A 17,267-nucleotide genomic window follows, 5' to 3' on the forward strand; every position below is an offset into this window, starting at 1 on the left:
AGTGCATGGAATGGGTTAGCTGTGAATTATGGAATGTTCCATTCCTTTCAATGTTCCCCAAGATGATGACACAAAGCTGGGTATTTTTGTCAGCCATAGAGCAGGGGAGCTCAATACGTCGATCCCAGGAAGGTTTTGAGTTGATCTCTGCAGCAGATGACAAACTGAAGGCCAGGACGCTGAGACCAGCACTTCCTCTTCTGATTCCTTATCAAAATAGGAGTTTACATGAGCTAATCAACCATGGCTGTGTTCAGGGGAGGTGCATTAATAATCGATAACTGAATATCAAGCCTGTAACGGACTGGATGTTACGTCTTTAACGTCATCTTTGCTCGGCTTGCGGGGCGCAGGCGGTTGTCGCGGCAACAGGTGTGTTTAAAACGATAAAGAGAGAAAAAGAGTCAAAAGGTGCGATGGTTTTGAGTTGATCACCTGTTCGGGTTTGTTTACCTTCGCTGTGGTTCATCACAGCCGCTGGAGTTTCTGAACGATCAATAAACAACAAACTTGGACTAATTACCTCGTTATTAAATTAATAGAAGCTTTTTCACAGCGAACATCAAATAGGACAAATATATTTGATTAAATTTTAATAAATGGCTTCTACCGCGATAATTATGTGAAATTAATTATATCCCATATTCATAAGATCTGTCTTTACCTTTGTTTCCTCCTATCCGTCTGTAGTTTCTCATATTAAAGTCATCAAACCAAATTTCAGATCTACCATAACTGACTGACACCAGCTGGGCTCTGGTTTGCAACCAGCTTCCGACTGAGAAACCAGTAACCTGCTCCCAGTCTCAGAATCTCACTGAGGAAGAAACTGCATTAGGTTAATCTGTCACTTTATTATTTCTGATATGACTCATGTATATTCGCATATAAAATAAGTCAATAGAGTTTGATTTACAATTTCTATGTGTTTGTGTCATGAGGTAGATCTCAGCCGGCTGGTGAGAGAAAAAGTAGATTTTGGTCTCAAAAAGTTTGAGCATCCCTGCCATAGAAGATGTCAATACCATCATCCTCACAGGTTTGGAGGAGCCAAAGATCAGAAATAAATCTGACGGAAAGATGAAATGGCTTATCACAAGAATGACCTCTTTGCATATTGTGAATAAATTGGCTATTAATGAAGCAATTTTGCACTCGACGATTAAGGCCAAAAAATGATTCTATAAACTATTAGCAGGGTTCTAGTTTGAATGTTATGCTTGATTTTAGAGATAAGTGAAAAATTTAATTAACGGACATGTATTTAATTAATCAAAATACAGGTTATACTAGCTTTTTACCAATTTATAATCTCTTAAATCATACTTAATTATCTCACAGGAACTGTGATTTAAAATTTGCATTTTTTGATATGTGTTACAGCATCTTTCCTTTTAATAGTTAAAGTGTTGTAAACAGTCAAAAAGATTGATAGTAAATGTAACCTATTTTCTAGCTAAAATCCCCTCTAAAGAACAAATGCAAAGGTTTGTAGTTTACATAATAATCAGCTACTTATGTTTTAATAAACCTTACATTTATTGGGAAATAATTATTTCCAGTCCATTTTTCTGTGATTGGTGTATTTCATATTTATTGGAAAATAAGTGTCTTATGGTATGAAGTTAAAAAAAAAAAAAAAAATATATATATATATATATATATATATATATATATATATATATATATATATATATATATATACACATATATATATATATATATATATATATATATATATATATATATATATATATAAAGACAATTCAAAGTAAAAACAGACAAATTGCAAATATGTTTACTCCATGACTCCATGAGTCATGACTTGCTTCATGACTTCTTTTTTATGCATCGAGTGCAAGTATTACAAGCCATGCTGAACAGAAGCATGATTAAATGTTACATAAAGGAAGAAAAAAAATCCTAGACTTGGAATAAACAGAGTAGCTTCTTGGTCATCATTAACTTCAGTGTTTTCTTTCTGTCCAGGTGCTTTCATAATGGAGCCAAAGGCTCAGAGCCCCAGAGCTTCTTTCTTCATGCTGCAACGCAGCAGTTTATTTCCAGCTTCAACGCACTTTGACACACGTGGAGCTGAAGGAAAGAAAAGATTCACTGATATTATTTTTGCATCCAGTTTTAACATCACTTAAAAACAGGAGTTCCCTTGTGATGATTTATATTACCCTTCTGAGCTTTAATCCATGATGCAGCCTTCATAGCCAGAAGCTCCCATTCCTCCTTTGCATCCATCTTAAAACCATGAAGCCAAATCAGAGCCAGAATGGAGGCCCACACTTCATTGTTGACCTAATCAACAGACAGAGATGTTGAAAAACGAAAAGGCGGCACAAGGAAGTATCTAGTGTCGCCTACTTGGAGTTTAGCGGTTACTAAGTATCTTTCATATACTTGATGGTTAGTTGATCAACTCCATTTTAACTCTGATTACAGTTTTGATTCTGAAATGTGGTGTTAGTTCTGGGTTTAAATTCACTAAAGGGGCTCTGCAAGGCTCTTTCATGTTCCTAAGTATATGTATATTGTCGCTGCGTACTATGGATTTTTTGACAGAAAATATGCATGTAAGGCTAATTGGTCAGATGGACTGGAAGTCAGTGTAAACCCTACTTCTAGTTAAATTCCCCTCTTTGCAACCTGGAATGCTAGTTTTTGTTGTTGTTAATCGTATTAAATTATATAATAATTTATTATAGTAATAATAATTACTATTATGATGATTATTATTATTATACAAAAGCTTTTTCTTATTTATTATTTACATTATAAGATTTTTTTAATAATTGTTATTTTAGATTACAACCCACCGATTTTGGTTTTGCCTTTTCCACCTCCTCTTTGGTCTTTACCAGTACAGCAGCCAGAGCTTCATCAAGCATCCAGCTGCCAGACGCTTTCTGCAGGGACACTAGCTGCAGCAGAGGGCCTTTATGGGGCGGTGGGTGTTTGGCTGACCCTTCTATTCCACCTGTGAAGTGAAAAGAGCTTGACAAGTGGATACATGAGGTGCAGTTCAATAATCCACTGCATTCATAAATACTACTTACGACGCATTCTTTCTTCAGCTTTTGTCCAAGAAAAGCTCTTACAACGCAACTCTAGAATAAAAACAAAACTGAGCATTACTGAGAACATTGTCCATCATCACAGTACACTTAATGTTTCTGCATGTGTATCTGAATAATACATCATTTAACTCTCCCACATTCTTAAACGTGCTAAAAAGTACAGAGCTCCCCGCATGCGCTTTCTCAAATTTTTTTTTTTTCTGTGGTTTTGGGAACTGATGGTTTGACGGGACAACGGCGCTTTGCTCTTCTCCAAGCATTGCACTTATACCGTGGGAGGGTTGACAGATGGAGACACGTTTCCTGAAAATTATTGCCAGCCATATAATCATGACAATCGGACAGCGATATTACTCTTTCACAACAATATACAGAGGTTGTGCAAACAGATTATCATGAATGAAGTTTTTAATTTTTCTTGAAATTAGTCTATCTTTCATAGGTTAATTGCCACAATCTTTGTAGGTTGGGGTATTCATAAATTTACTCCAGAAATTTATCATCCATTATGGAATTGTAGTATTTTCACTCGACTGAAAATAAAACTTGGAATTTGGCTGACATTCATTCAGAAACACTAAAGACAGCCAACAATCAGAAAATTCTTCAATTAACAATTGTTTGTTCTTTGTGTGTTTGTTGATTAAAATTTTAAGTGCTGCAGTTATATTCATCAGTAGTTTCAGGGCTTGGATAATGTTTTGCTTAGCAATGTCTGTGAGATGCTGGAGCCCAGAGTGACTCAGCGGATATTTCTGACTCAGTGTTTGAAAAAACAGCGCCATCTAAAGGTTAGTTTCTCCTGCAAATTACTAGCATTTTAAATAATAGTAGAATTCAACAATATGTTTCATATGTACCTAATTTTAAAGTTATTCCACTTAAATAAACATTAAAACCAAATGATGTCATTGTCAGTTTCTCAGGACCAATAACAGATTAAGGACTGCTTAATGATGTTGTGCTTGTAACTCATTCATTGTTTTACTTACCAGAGAACATTCCACCGCCTCTCAGCTCTTCATCTAAGATGGAGTATTCACATGCAAAGAAAACACATCAGAATGACTGTATTTTTTATATATATATATATATATATATATATATATATATATATATATATATATATATATATATATATATATATATATATATATATATATTATATATATATATATATATATATATATATATATATATATATATATATATATATATTGCTTTATTTACAAAGTTTTCCATCAATTAAACAAGACATAGGTTCCTCTCCAAAAGTACAGGGGAAAAAAATGTAATAAATTTTTAACATATAAAATGTAAATCTTCTGAAATCTATTTTGATGAAGATCTTACAGTGAAAATCAAACCCCAATAATGCTGATAAGCTGTCACTGAGCTTCTTCTCTGCTTGTGGCTTGTTATGTTTTGGAACTAATTTACCAAAAAACATATTTTTGTAAAACTGTGGTTTTATGTTTGCAAAAGTATTCAAAGCCTTTCCACTTCACAGTTGTGTTTAATTTTCACATTATATTCCAACAAATATATTTCTGTTAGTGGTTGTAATATGACAAAATATGGACACGTTTTTGGGGTATGAATATATTTGCATGCTAGCATTTGAGAAACCGAGAGGATTTTACTGAAATTTAACCAATCAGGATATAAGAGATGTTGAGATTTTTTGTTTAGGCCGAAAATGATCTTAAATTAAAAAATATTAAGTGAATAAAATTAAGCAAATTTCATTTCAAACAATTTGAAAATTCTAGTTTGACAAAATCTGATCATAGCTTCATCCTTAAAATATTCTTCATTGCAGTTTAAGTCCAGAGAGAATATGATTTAACTGGGTAAAACCCACATTGAATAAGCTCTTCCAAAATATCTCAAAGTAAAAATTAAACCACAATAAAATAAAACTATATGAACAATTCCTATGGTGTGTATATATATATATGTATCTAAAAAATAGTATCAATATGGTCTGTTGTGAAGACTGAATAATATAACCACGACATATGTGACAGTGTTAGCGCGGAAATACTTTTCATGGAGTTGTTTTTGTGGGAAATATTCTAACGCCTGATCGGAACATTGTGACCTGATAGCCCTTCTCCCATCCGTGCAAAGGACAAAGTTGGACCGAAATATGATTTGCGAAGTAAGCTGTTTACATAGATAAGAAAAACAATTATGATTAACTGACTTGTTCTGCAAATCTGAGAAGGAACAGATGTTTCAAGTTCACAAGGTCGATTGCTCTAAAAAAAAGGTCCAATACACATCCAGTGCAAGAATTGCAAGTATGCTGACATAAAACCAAAGCAAAACGTGCACGGTCAAAACTTCCCAATGCTGACTAATGGGATAATGGGAAATATAAAAAGGAATTGATGATAAGGAACGGAGAGATTTTGGGGAAAGACTTTTTTGAACAATGATTTTGTATTGGTGCATTTGTGGTAGAAGTGATAATAAATCTCTCGACCCATCGTGGCTGGCAGTAAGGGATTCGTCTCTGAGTATTATTTGTTTCCTTATATAATCAAGAGTTTTGCACCTTCTAATTCTCCAACAATAATGAAACAAATATTTTAAAAACTCTCTCCTATTTCTGTATAAGATGTTACCATCTACTTTGTTGTGGATTCACAAAGTTTTCAAAGTTTGGTTAATTGGCTTTCCTCGAGCCAGTTTCCGGCTCGTGGTGAACCTCAGCCCACAAGTCTTTGTAGAACTTTGTATCAATAAATCTTTTAACTGCTATTTTTCTCTGTGTGAGTCTCTCCAGATTGAAATATTTTGTGTTATTTCAGAGTACTTTGTTTTTGAAGCATTTACTTACAAGATGTTGGTGGCACTGAACCCAACGGTAAAACAGAAAAGGAGACAAAACAGGTGTTATTAAATTAATAAAAGCTGCCAATCTGGAAAAAAAAAAGTAATTAAAAAAATGATATAAAAAAAAAAAAAAAAAAAAATAATAATAATTAATATTAATAATAATAACAATAGTATCAATCTGGTCTGTTGTGAGGACTGAATAGTATAACAACAACATATGTGACAGTGAAACAAATATTTAAAAACTCTTCTATTTCTGTTTGATTGGTGTAAGATATTACCATCTACTGTGTTGTGGACTCTCAAAGTTTTCAAAGTTTGTAAGCATTTACTTACAAGCTTGTATTGGATGTGAACGTAAACGATTAACTAAAAGAGAAAAAGAAAAAAAAGTGATATTAAATTAATAAAAGCTTCCAATCTGGAAAAAAAAAAAACATATTCACCAACATCATCACCTTTAAAAAAAAAAAAGGAAACACTCAAACAACACAATATAACTCCAAGTAAATCAAACTTCTGTGAAATCAAACTGTCCACTTAGGAAGCAACACTGATTGACAATCAACAATGATTTTGTTGTCAGCACATTCAACTTTGTACAGCACTTTGAAAGCACCTGGACAGAAAGAAAACACTGAAGTTAATGATGACCAAGAAGCTACTTTATTCAATGAGAATATTTCATTCATTCAGATCTAGGATGTGTTATTTGAGTGTTCCCTTTATTTTTTTGAGCAGTATATATATATATATATATTCTCTGTTGTGAGGACTGAATAATAATTTGATTGGTATAAGATGTTACCATTTACTTTGTAGTGGATTCTCAAAGTTTTCAAAGTTTGGTTAAATGGCAAAGTATTTTTAGAGGGATGGTTTGCAAGTGAAGATGCTTCGCAACAATTTAGAATCAACAGGGTTAAACAGTTACAACTATTACATTTTAATTTGCAAATCTACAGTCTTACTTTGAGAATTTGTCATCATAACTTTGTCCATTAAATATGGTTCTCCTACAATATCTATTTTTAACCACTCTGCACATCTTGTAGTGCACAATATGTGTTTTAGCACTTCTCGTTAAGGTAGATATATTATTTTCAACAGATAAACCACATATGTCTCGAAACCCTCCAAAGTATATATATATATTAAATATATATATCACAAGTTATAGTACAGAAATAGCTTGTGTTATTTCAGAGTACTTTGTTTTTGAAGCATTTACTTACAAGCTTGTAGTGGACGAAAACTCGCAAACCCAACTAAAACAGAAAAGGAGAAAAAAAGGTGATATTAAATTTATAAAAGCTTCCAATCTGGAAAAAAAAAACATATTCACCAAAATCATCACCTTTATTAAAGACACAAGTCCATGTAAAAAGTAATTAAAGTAGGACAGAAATAACATAATAAAAAAATATAACTCAAAAAGTCAAGTTTATATAATTAATCCATATAATTAATAAGTTTAGTACTGAAATGAAGGTTAGGTGAAAATTCAAGCTGGGAGACTCTACCCAGCTTGACCTCATCATCCAATCACTATGCCCCTGCTGCAGCCATCCAGGACCGGGACGCTGCTCCACTCCGACCTATCGGCGTACAAGGATTCCTTCAAAAAGACAAGTTTCCTTGGATCTACCCGCTCGTCAGGCGCACTTCGACTCATCCCCTCCCCATCTCCATCTTCATCCCAATGGACACCCTGCAGGCTCCTTCCACACTCCATCTTCAGGCTCAACCACTCCACCACCAGTATTCGGACCAGGGGGAAGACTACCTTGAGCTTTCCTCAAGCCAATTTCCCGTTCGTGGTGAACCTCAGCCCACAAGTCTGCTGCCGGGTCCGAGCCCCAAAGAACTTTGTATCAATAAATCTTGTAACTGCTATTTTTCTCTGTGTGAGTCTCTCCAGATTGAAATATTTTGTGTTATTTCAGAGTACTCTGTTTTTGAAGCATTTACTTACAAGATTTTGGTCGCGCTGAACCCATCGCTAAAACAGAAAAGGAGACAAAACAGGTGTTATTAAATTAATAAAAGCTGCCAATCTGGAAAAAAAAAGTAATTAAAAAGTAATTATGATAAAATAAGACAAAAATAACATAATAAAACGATAGAAATAATAATATTAATAATAATAGGTACTATATATATATATATATATATATATATATATATATATATATATATATATATATATATATATATATATATATATATATATATAGTATCAATCTGGTCTGCTGTGAGGACTGAATAATATAACAACAACATATACAACAGTGAAACAAATATTTAAAAACTCTCCTATTTCTGTTTGATTGGTATAAGATGTTACCATCTACTGTGTTGTGGATTCTCAAAGTTTCCAAAGTTTGGTTAAATGGCAAAGTATTTTTAGAGGGATGGTTTGCAAGTGAAGATGCTTTGCAACAATTTAGAATCAACATTTTCAATCAGGGTTAAACACAGTTACAACTATTACATTTTAATTTGCAAATCTACAGTCTTAGTTAGAGAATATGTCGTCATAACTTTGTCTATTAAATATGGTTCTCCTACAATATCTATTTTTAACCACTCTGCACATCTTGCAGTGCACAATATATGGTTTTAGCACTTCTTGTTAAGGTAGATATATTATTTTCAACAGATAAACCACATATGTCTGGAAACCCTCCAAAGTATATATATATTAAATATATATATAACAAGTTATAGTACAGAAATAGCTTGTGTTATTTCAGAGTACTTTGTTTTTGAAGCATTTACTTACAAGATTTTGGTCGCGCTGAACTCATCTCTAAAACAGAAAAGGAGACAAAACAGGTGTTATTAAATTAATAAAAGCTGCCAATCTGGAAAAAAAAAGTAATTAAAAAGTAAAAGTAAAAAATAGGACTAAAATAACATAATAAAATGATAGATTTATTATTTTCAACAGATAAACCACATGTCTGGAAACCATTCAAAGAGCTCACACAGTGAAAATTAAACCATAATAGAATAAAATAATTTTTTTTATTGGCAACAGCATACTATAACCATCCATTTAATTGGACACTGGAGGGCTATTATGCTGTGGTCCTGAAATATCTTGTCCTAGTTCAGAATACTTTCAACAAATTTTTTAAGAGCTTCACTCACCTATTGGAGCGTTGCAAGGCGAATACATCGCTGAAACAGAAAACAGCAGAACACACAAAGACACCAAGGCAGAGCAAAGGTGTTAATCTAACTAATAACGTCCAGCTTCATAAAATGCATCTGCTTGTTTAAATTAAATAGCTAATTCAATTTAACCAAGCAGATATTGTGATGCAGTATTATTATTATATAATTGAAAAAAAAATCACTCACCTGTCGGTACATTTCTGCGCACCAGTGGTCCTTGAACTGCCTTGCTGCTGTCTTTGTTGACAGCAATGAAGGCAGTGAAACAACTGCTTACTCCTGATTGGACGCTGAGCTCCACCACCTTCTTCTTCATTTTTTCATCCTGCTGTCCTCTTTGTGTCCTCTCCTCTGACTCCATAGAGCGAATCAAAGTGCGAGCAGCCAGCCTATGGACTGTTAATCTGCAGACAAGAAGGAGAAAGATCTAAATGTTTTTTATGAACTTTTTCTCCCATCATGCTCCTCTATTTTATCTTATGTCCGACTCCCAGAGATGAAAAAAATCTCTCTCTTTCTCTCTATCTCTCTCTCTCTCTCTCTCTCTCTCTCTCTCTATATATATATATATATATATATATATATATATATATATATATAGAGAGAGAGAGAGAGAGAGAGAGAGAAAGAGAAAAAATAGGACTAAAATAACTCTCTCTCTCTCTCTCTCTCTCTCTATATATATATATATATATATATATATATATATATATATATATATACATATATTCAATTCTATATTCTATTCTATATATGAGCTCTTTGGATGGTTTCTTTGGATTCAATATATATATATATATATATATATATATATATATATATATATATATATATATATATATATATATACATATATATATAATTATTTTATTTTTATTTTTTAATTAATTCAGTAAGATCAATCTTTTTACCTCTGTTTGCTATTCGTCAATAATAGCAAACAGAGATTTGCTATTATTTATTTGATCAAGGAGATTTGATTAAATCTCCTTTAGATTTGATCAAATCCAGTTTCTGTTGTAATATTAATCTGATCCTTTCTGTATTTTACTGAGGTGACCTCAAGACATCCTTTCACTTTGCTTTCAGACCCAAGACAAACTAAAATGTCCACATCTTTCCACAAATCTAAAAAAACAACTGTTTTTACACCAAGGGAAATTAGAAATAACATGATTATTATTTTACATCAGGAGCTGCAAAAATAGTGGCATAGTTGTTAGTACTTTCACGTTTCAGCAAGAAGGTTGTGAATTTTAATCCTGTTAAGAGTTTCAGCATTGAGTTTTCATTTTCTCTTTATGAATGCTCGAGTTTTTTACTGGTATTTCTTCTTCATATCATAGGACAAAAGTCTACATTTTAGGTTGACTGGTGTCTCTGAATTACCTAACCACGTGTCTCTTTGTAGAGACTTTCCATAATTTACTCTGTCTCTTACACCGTGTTCCAAACTATTATGCAAATTGGATTTGTCATAAAGATCACATTTTTTTGTTGTGCTATTAAATTAATAGATGGTATTGTGTGTCAGGGCTCTTTGAATCACTATAATTAATTTCAGAGAGCTGGGTTTATTAATTTGTCTGGTGAGCTCAATAAAAGAAAATATACTTAAGGAGGATGTTCCACATTATTAAATAGATGACAAAAATAATCAGATGGTGTAGTGCCGTATGACAAGATATGAAAACATTAGATATTTAACAAAAACTGAAGCGTCATCGTACTGTGAAGAGATTTGTGGCTGATTCAGAACAAAATGGGTTTGTACAGATAAAGGCATGAGGAAGCTTTCTGTTAGACAAATTCATCGGATTAAGAGAGCAGCTGTTAAAATGCCCTTACAAAGCAGCAAACAGTTATTTGAAGCATAAAAGGGGAGAAACTCATGGTGTGGTCACCATCCTCCTCTAACCTCAACCATATTGAGAACATTTGGAGTTTTCTCAAGCAGAAGATCTGAGGGTAGAATGGAGTTCATATCAAAACAGCAGCTCTGGGAAGATATTCTGACATCCTGCAAAGAAATTCAAGCAGAAACTATCCGCAAACTCAAAGGTTCAATGGATGCAAGAATTGTGCAGGTGATATCAAAGAAGGGGTTCTGTGTTAACATGTAACTCAGTCGGTTAAGATGTTTTTGATTGAAATAGCTTTTAATTTTAGCATTAAGTGTGACCACTTAACGCTGCACATTCAAGCAATGACCGTTGGCAGTTCCTTATAATCTATAAAATCTGTAATTTATAATATCTGATGTGCATAATAATTTGGAACAGTGCAGTTTTTTATTTTTGAAAAAAATACCGTTCTCATGCGCAGCTTTGTTCAGTAAAATATGATTCATACTGTAACAGTTCATGACTTGAAAATTCTACTTACTATCATTTCCATTGACCATTTAAGAAAATCTGAGAAAATATCACTTGCATAATAATTTGGAACACAGTGTAAGAACCAGTTGTGTCACAACTAAAACTAGATGATTATTTTATATTTTAGTGTTGGAGATCCTTGAAATTATTAAAATACTACATCATTTCAACAAGACCTTGATATGTCTTGTCAATACTGTGAGACAAGGATATAGAGCGTTTACCCAGAGTCCTCTGCAGGTTTTAGATTGAAGTGCAGTTGGTTCTGAGAGGGATGACCTGCGAGGCTGTACTTCACTGTCACACTGCCATCTGTTTCCTTTGAACTCTGAGAAATAAAAAAATTACAAAAATAGAAATTGTAATTTCTATTTACAATTACAAAGCATTTAGCATGACATAGCAACATGTCATGCTAAATGCTTTGATACAGAAAACATAAACTGAGATTCTGATGACCCTACCGGTCCTGTAAGCTGAGCATAAATCAGTGACCTTTGACCCTGAAAAATAGCTGTAATGGGTGGAGAGAGAACAGTGGCGGACACTCCCTTTGGTAAATCCCAAGAGACAGAAATGTCCTCCACAACTGGCTGCAGTGCAAACCTGAGTGACTGCATCACCTGTGGTTCAAACAATAGTTGTGAAATTATTTTCTTTTACTATAATCACATTTTCATGTGTTGGTTAATTTTTTACAGTTTTTTTTTTGTTGTTTTACCTTTGGTTGCATCCTATCAGCCCCAGTGATGAACTGAGCGTGACCTCCGCCCTCTTTGGCCATCCCGTTGATGAGAGCAGAGCTGGCTCCTTCTCCAATCCCAAAAGAGAAACACCTAAGATACAAAAGTTTGATTTCAAACTCACAATAACATCAGAACATGAAGCAGACTGGGAATCTGTAGGTTTATGGTTTCACCTGTGGGAGCCTGCATTCTTCTTAACAAGATCAGTAACTTCTTTGGTGTTTCCCACCTCTCCATCAGTGAAGACAAACAACTGAGGGAGGAGAAATCACCAAAAGTTTCAAACCCAACCAGTAGGTGAATGTCTTATGGATAATCTGTCTGAGAGGAGTGTATCTCTGCTACGTTAGGATCACAGTTTACTAAAGTGACAAATATGAGCTTTTCAAAAAACCTATTAATTCCATAACAAGGAGGAGCACAAAGAGACATTGTGCTGAAAAACTGCAGTATTTTTATAAAATTTGAAATTATAACACTGAGTAATGACTCATACAATTTCTCGAGTCAGTGCAATAAGCTGACCTGTCGAGGATGTTTGGGAATGCAGGCTTGGCTGTAAATGTGCTTGAGAGGCTGAAGAATTTCTGTTCCTCCGAGATCAGATTTCATCCTTTCGACCTTCTTAAGAGCCTCGTTCATGGTCTTCTCACTGTATTCCACACTCGTACTGTGAAAATTTAGGGAACATGTTAATGAAAACCATTTGAAATGTCTCTTGAAATGATGCCCAAATCACCAGTTTCACATGAAATCTGCTGTGAACACAGATAGTAAAAAAATCTAATAGAATTCTATGGGAAGAGGTTGTGATGATGGGTTAGATGACGCTCACGGGAAGATGTGCTCAAAGGTGGATCCAAAACTGTAGATGTTGAAGTAGCAGCCCATTGGTAAACTCTTCAACAGGAGCAGCAGAGTGTCCTAAAGACAGATGCAGGAAGAAAAGAAGATCAACTAAGAGATGAAAATGCATTCACATTAAGCAATAGTTGAGATTTCTTTTTATTACATAGAAACTCTCAAATCAAGTCAATGTCTTATCCAGATCATTCAAATCCCAGCAAATTAGACTTTGACAATGTTAAGGTAAAGTGGCGAATATTTACGAGAGCACAATGTTTCAACAAAGTAGATGTATTTTGATATGTATATAATTCAGGAAATGCTTTCCCCATTCCCTCTTCTCTCTCCCTCCTTTGCTCTCTGCCTATCTACCTACACATGGCCTGGGAAGGTTTGACCAGTGGCACCGAGTCCTCTGACCACCATCAGCTAGAAAGAAGTGTCTTACTCAGGGACACAATGACAGATGAAGTAAGGCTTGAATGAGCAACCTTTCTATTATTATAGGATGAACTACTATCTTCCAAATATAATAATGTCAAATATTGTCTCAAAACATGGATAAATACCCGTGCGCTGCTAATGCGAGTTTCTGGTGTGCTGTTGTTTATGGGACAGTCCATACTTCCTGATCGATCGATTAAGAACACAATCTCGCCAGAGGATGATATTACTGATTGGGGGACCTCAGGGTACAGGCTCACCATCACCACTGGATCACCCATCAGAGTGCCTGGAGCATAGGAATAGGTATGAGAGAAGAAAACAAACAAACTTTCTGACATTCCAACAATTAATAATCAGTAACACCTCAAGTAATCGGTTCTCACCAGGTTTGGCAGAGGCCTGTCCTGCCTCCACTATAGCAGAGGGCTGGTGGGCGTCTTTGTAATAAATCAGTAGCTCAATGTCTCTGTCAAACTTGTGTCCTCCACCCAATTTAACCTATAATTCAAAAACAGAAATAAAAAAAACGAAAGTGAATTATCTTGTTTGTAATAACTACCTCCAGCAGTAACATCAGCTCTTTACCCACCGTCGCCTGAGTTTGATCAGCGTTGAGGTACTGAAGAGGCTCCAGGGAACAACTGGACTCTATTTTAGAGATTGGACGAGGAGAGGACACTCGGGCAGAAAAGGACAGACTGTAGGGCACCAGAGAGGCTGGAACTGAGGTCACCTGGACACTGGAACCTTCACTACCTGGAAACAACATGAGAGAAAACTGGGAGTCACTTAGTTTGTAATTAAAATGTATATTTGTGCATCCATCTATCAGCTGGTTTTCCTACCCTGAGGTTGGTATCGAGGTTGAGCACAGCAGGCAGACAGAACCTCAACCCATCATCAGCCTGCACAGCCAGCTCAGTGACGTACTCCAGCCTGATGGAGGCGCTCTCTCCTGGAGGCAGCCTGCCCACTTTCATGGAGAAGATATCTGGACTCTCGTCACTCTCCTCCAACAGGAAGGCCTGCTGACCGGAGCTCAGGGCATCATCATACTCCTCCTGAGCCTGCAGTCCACATGAAACATGTCAGCAATGTTCACTTTATTGTGTTTCAGCTTCTTCATAAAGAAGACATCTTTGTTCCAGCTCACCTGCTGTTTCTCCTTCACCTCAGCTACAATGTGTGTTTTTCCAATCTGAGCACTGAAATGACACACGGCAGCATCTCCAGGCAGAGGGAAGACAAACACAGCCTCTAGAGGTTTGTCCTCCTTGTTCTCATAGTTCAGAGTGGAGACCAGAGTAGCTACATGGTCCTTCACCTCCAGTTGAGCATCAATGCTCTTCAGAGGAACTAAATCAGCAAAAGAAAGACATGAATGAACCATAAGAAATGTTTAAATATGTCAATAAAACTGTTTATTGTTCCTTCTATGCTGAAGAAACCAATAAATCAATTAGATTAAAAAGAGGACATGACTGAGGTACAGGCAACCATAAAATCTGTTATTATAGGCTGTTTAGGAACAGCTGGGTACCTGGTTCCTTCTTGTCAGTGAGCAGACCACAGCAGTTCACCATTGTTCCTGTGAGACAAGAAGGAGAGACGTGTAATACTGGAAATAGTAGGAGGACATTTCTGGAAAATGATGGGTTGTCATATTATAAACAAGGACAACAAATGATGTTTTATCCTTCTTGTACTTAGGAAAACATTGCTGCAAATAACAATAATAGTAACTAAAACCAACAATTGTTCAAAATACAACAGTTTGCAGCTGGATCATTGACATTTAAGGATTTCCTCCAGGCTAAATTAAAAATGTTTAAAAATATGTATAGGCTATCCATTGTAATTACTAGAACATTTGAAATGTTGTGCACACAGAAATTACAATTTAACATTAAAATGAGACCGTTTCAGAATTTTTTTTTTATTAATATGATTTGACTGTGGCCTTAAAAAGTGTGGTGCAACCGTGATTTGTCATAAAATAAGGTATATTCTATGATGCATTAAACATTTGTTTGATAAATTTCCATTTTTAAGGTGTTTAGAAACAAAGTTTTTGCATTTCTATCAAAAGTTTCAAAGTTTTTTGATAGTTTTCTATCAATCCCCCCCCCCAAAGAACCGTGAAAAGCCATTTTTAATTGACCTGATCACTGTTTTTCTTCATCATTTCATCAAACTGTGATAAAAAATAAATAAATAAATCTTCAATCACTTGAAAATACTGTATTAGTGGTTAATATTTATGCTCCAGATACTGGATATTCTATTTTGAATTCAATACATTTATTTACGGACGACAAACAAATAATAAATGGGCGTCACGTCATTGAGCCAGCTCCTATAGATTTGATCCATCTCAGCGTCAAACGCGTCAGAACAGCAGAAACTATTGCAGATGAGATGAAAACCTACCAGTAAGAACAGTTGCTGATAACAGACAGATATGTTTCCTCAGATTGCTGTTGAAGAAACTTCGTCCGCTTTTGTTTTTCGCTCAAGTTACAGCAGGAAATATGAACTCCAACCTGCCGGGTGCTTTCGGATTCAGTCAGAGAAAGATCTGAGTGGGTGGATCCAGGGCCGTGTTATGCCGAGAAATGCATGCATGAGGTCCTGCAGAGAATTGCATGCCCTGTCGCGGTAGCGCGCATCGCTCTAAACCCTCCCATATTGATGAGAAAACGTGCTGAAATATGACCGCTGAGGAAACTTTTAAAGAGTCTGTTGTCCTGTTGATATGAAACTTATATCGGTAGCTCAGAGAACAACTGTCATTACATAGAAAAAATGAAATCCCTCTTAACTCTTCATTCCTTCAAGTTATCAGGGGGATGCGTTTTTTGGCATAGTAAATTATTTGCTTGCCAATTCATGCAGGCCCCATATGTTTTCCCCAAATATTATTTTATTGATATACAACTTATACCAGTAATTCATAGAACAAGTGTGATTATGGAAAAAAAGTAATTTCACTCTTAACTCTTTATTTCTCCATGTTAGCAGGGGGATGCATTTCACTGCAAAGCCTATTATTAGCCTGCTGATATTTGCATGCCCCCTCTATTTCCCTCAAATGTTTTCCCATTGCAATGAAACTCATATCCCGTAACACGAGTTGCCGTGCAACGTGCACTGCGCATCCAAATGTCCACAGCCCCGGCTTTCTGAGGTATTTATCAAAACGATGAGTTTGATAACGTTTGATAACAATAACTGAAACTTCTCAATGCTTGACATTGTCTACCTCAATGTTTGACATTGTCTACCTCAATGTTTGACATTGTCTACCTCAATGTTTGACATTGTCTACCACAATGTTTGACATTGTCTACCTCAATGTTTGACATTGTCTACCTCAATGTTTGACATTGTCTACCACAATGTTTGACATTGTCTACCTCAATGTTTGACATTGTCTACCACAATGTTTGACATTGTCTAGCAAAAATGTTTGACGTTGTCTATCTCAATGTTTGACATTGTCTACCTCAATGCTTGACATTGTCTAGCAAAATGTTTGACATTGTCTACCTCAATGCTTGACATTGTCTAGCAAAATGTTTGACATTGTCTACCTCAATGCTTGACATTGTCTAGCAAAATGTTTGACATTGTCTACCTCAATGTTTGATATTGTCTAGCAAAATGTTTGACATTGTCTACCTCAATGTTTGACATTGTCGATGTCAATCTTTGACATTGTCTAGCAAAAT

The 17,267-nt window shown here is 35.0% G+C and overlaps 1 pseudogene; it reads right to left on the reverse strand.

Annotated features, from left to right (window-relative positions):
* Nucleotides 1-1,814: 1,814 nt before the first annotated feature.
* On the reverse strand, nucleotides 1,815-16,015 carry LOC129358760 (von Willebrand factor A domain-containing protein 5A-like; annotated as a pseudogene).
* Nucleotides 16,016-17,267: the final 1,252 nt, after the last annotated feature.

The sequence above is a fragment of the Poeciliopsis prolifica genome, unplaced genomic scaffold (assembly GCF_027474105.1).
Source record: "Poeciliopsis prolifica strain line A6 unplaced genomic scaffold, Auburn_PproV2 SCAFFOLD004, whole genome shotgun sequence".
Classification (NCBI taxonomy): domain Eukaryota; kingdom Metazoa; phylum Chordata; class Actinopteri; order Cyprinodontiformes; family Poeciliidae; genus Poeciliopsis; species Poeciliopsis prolifica.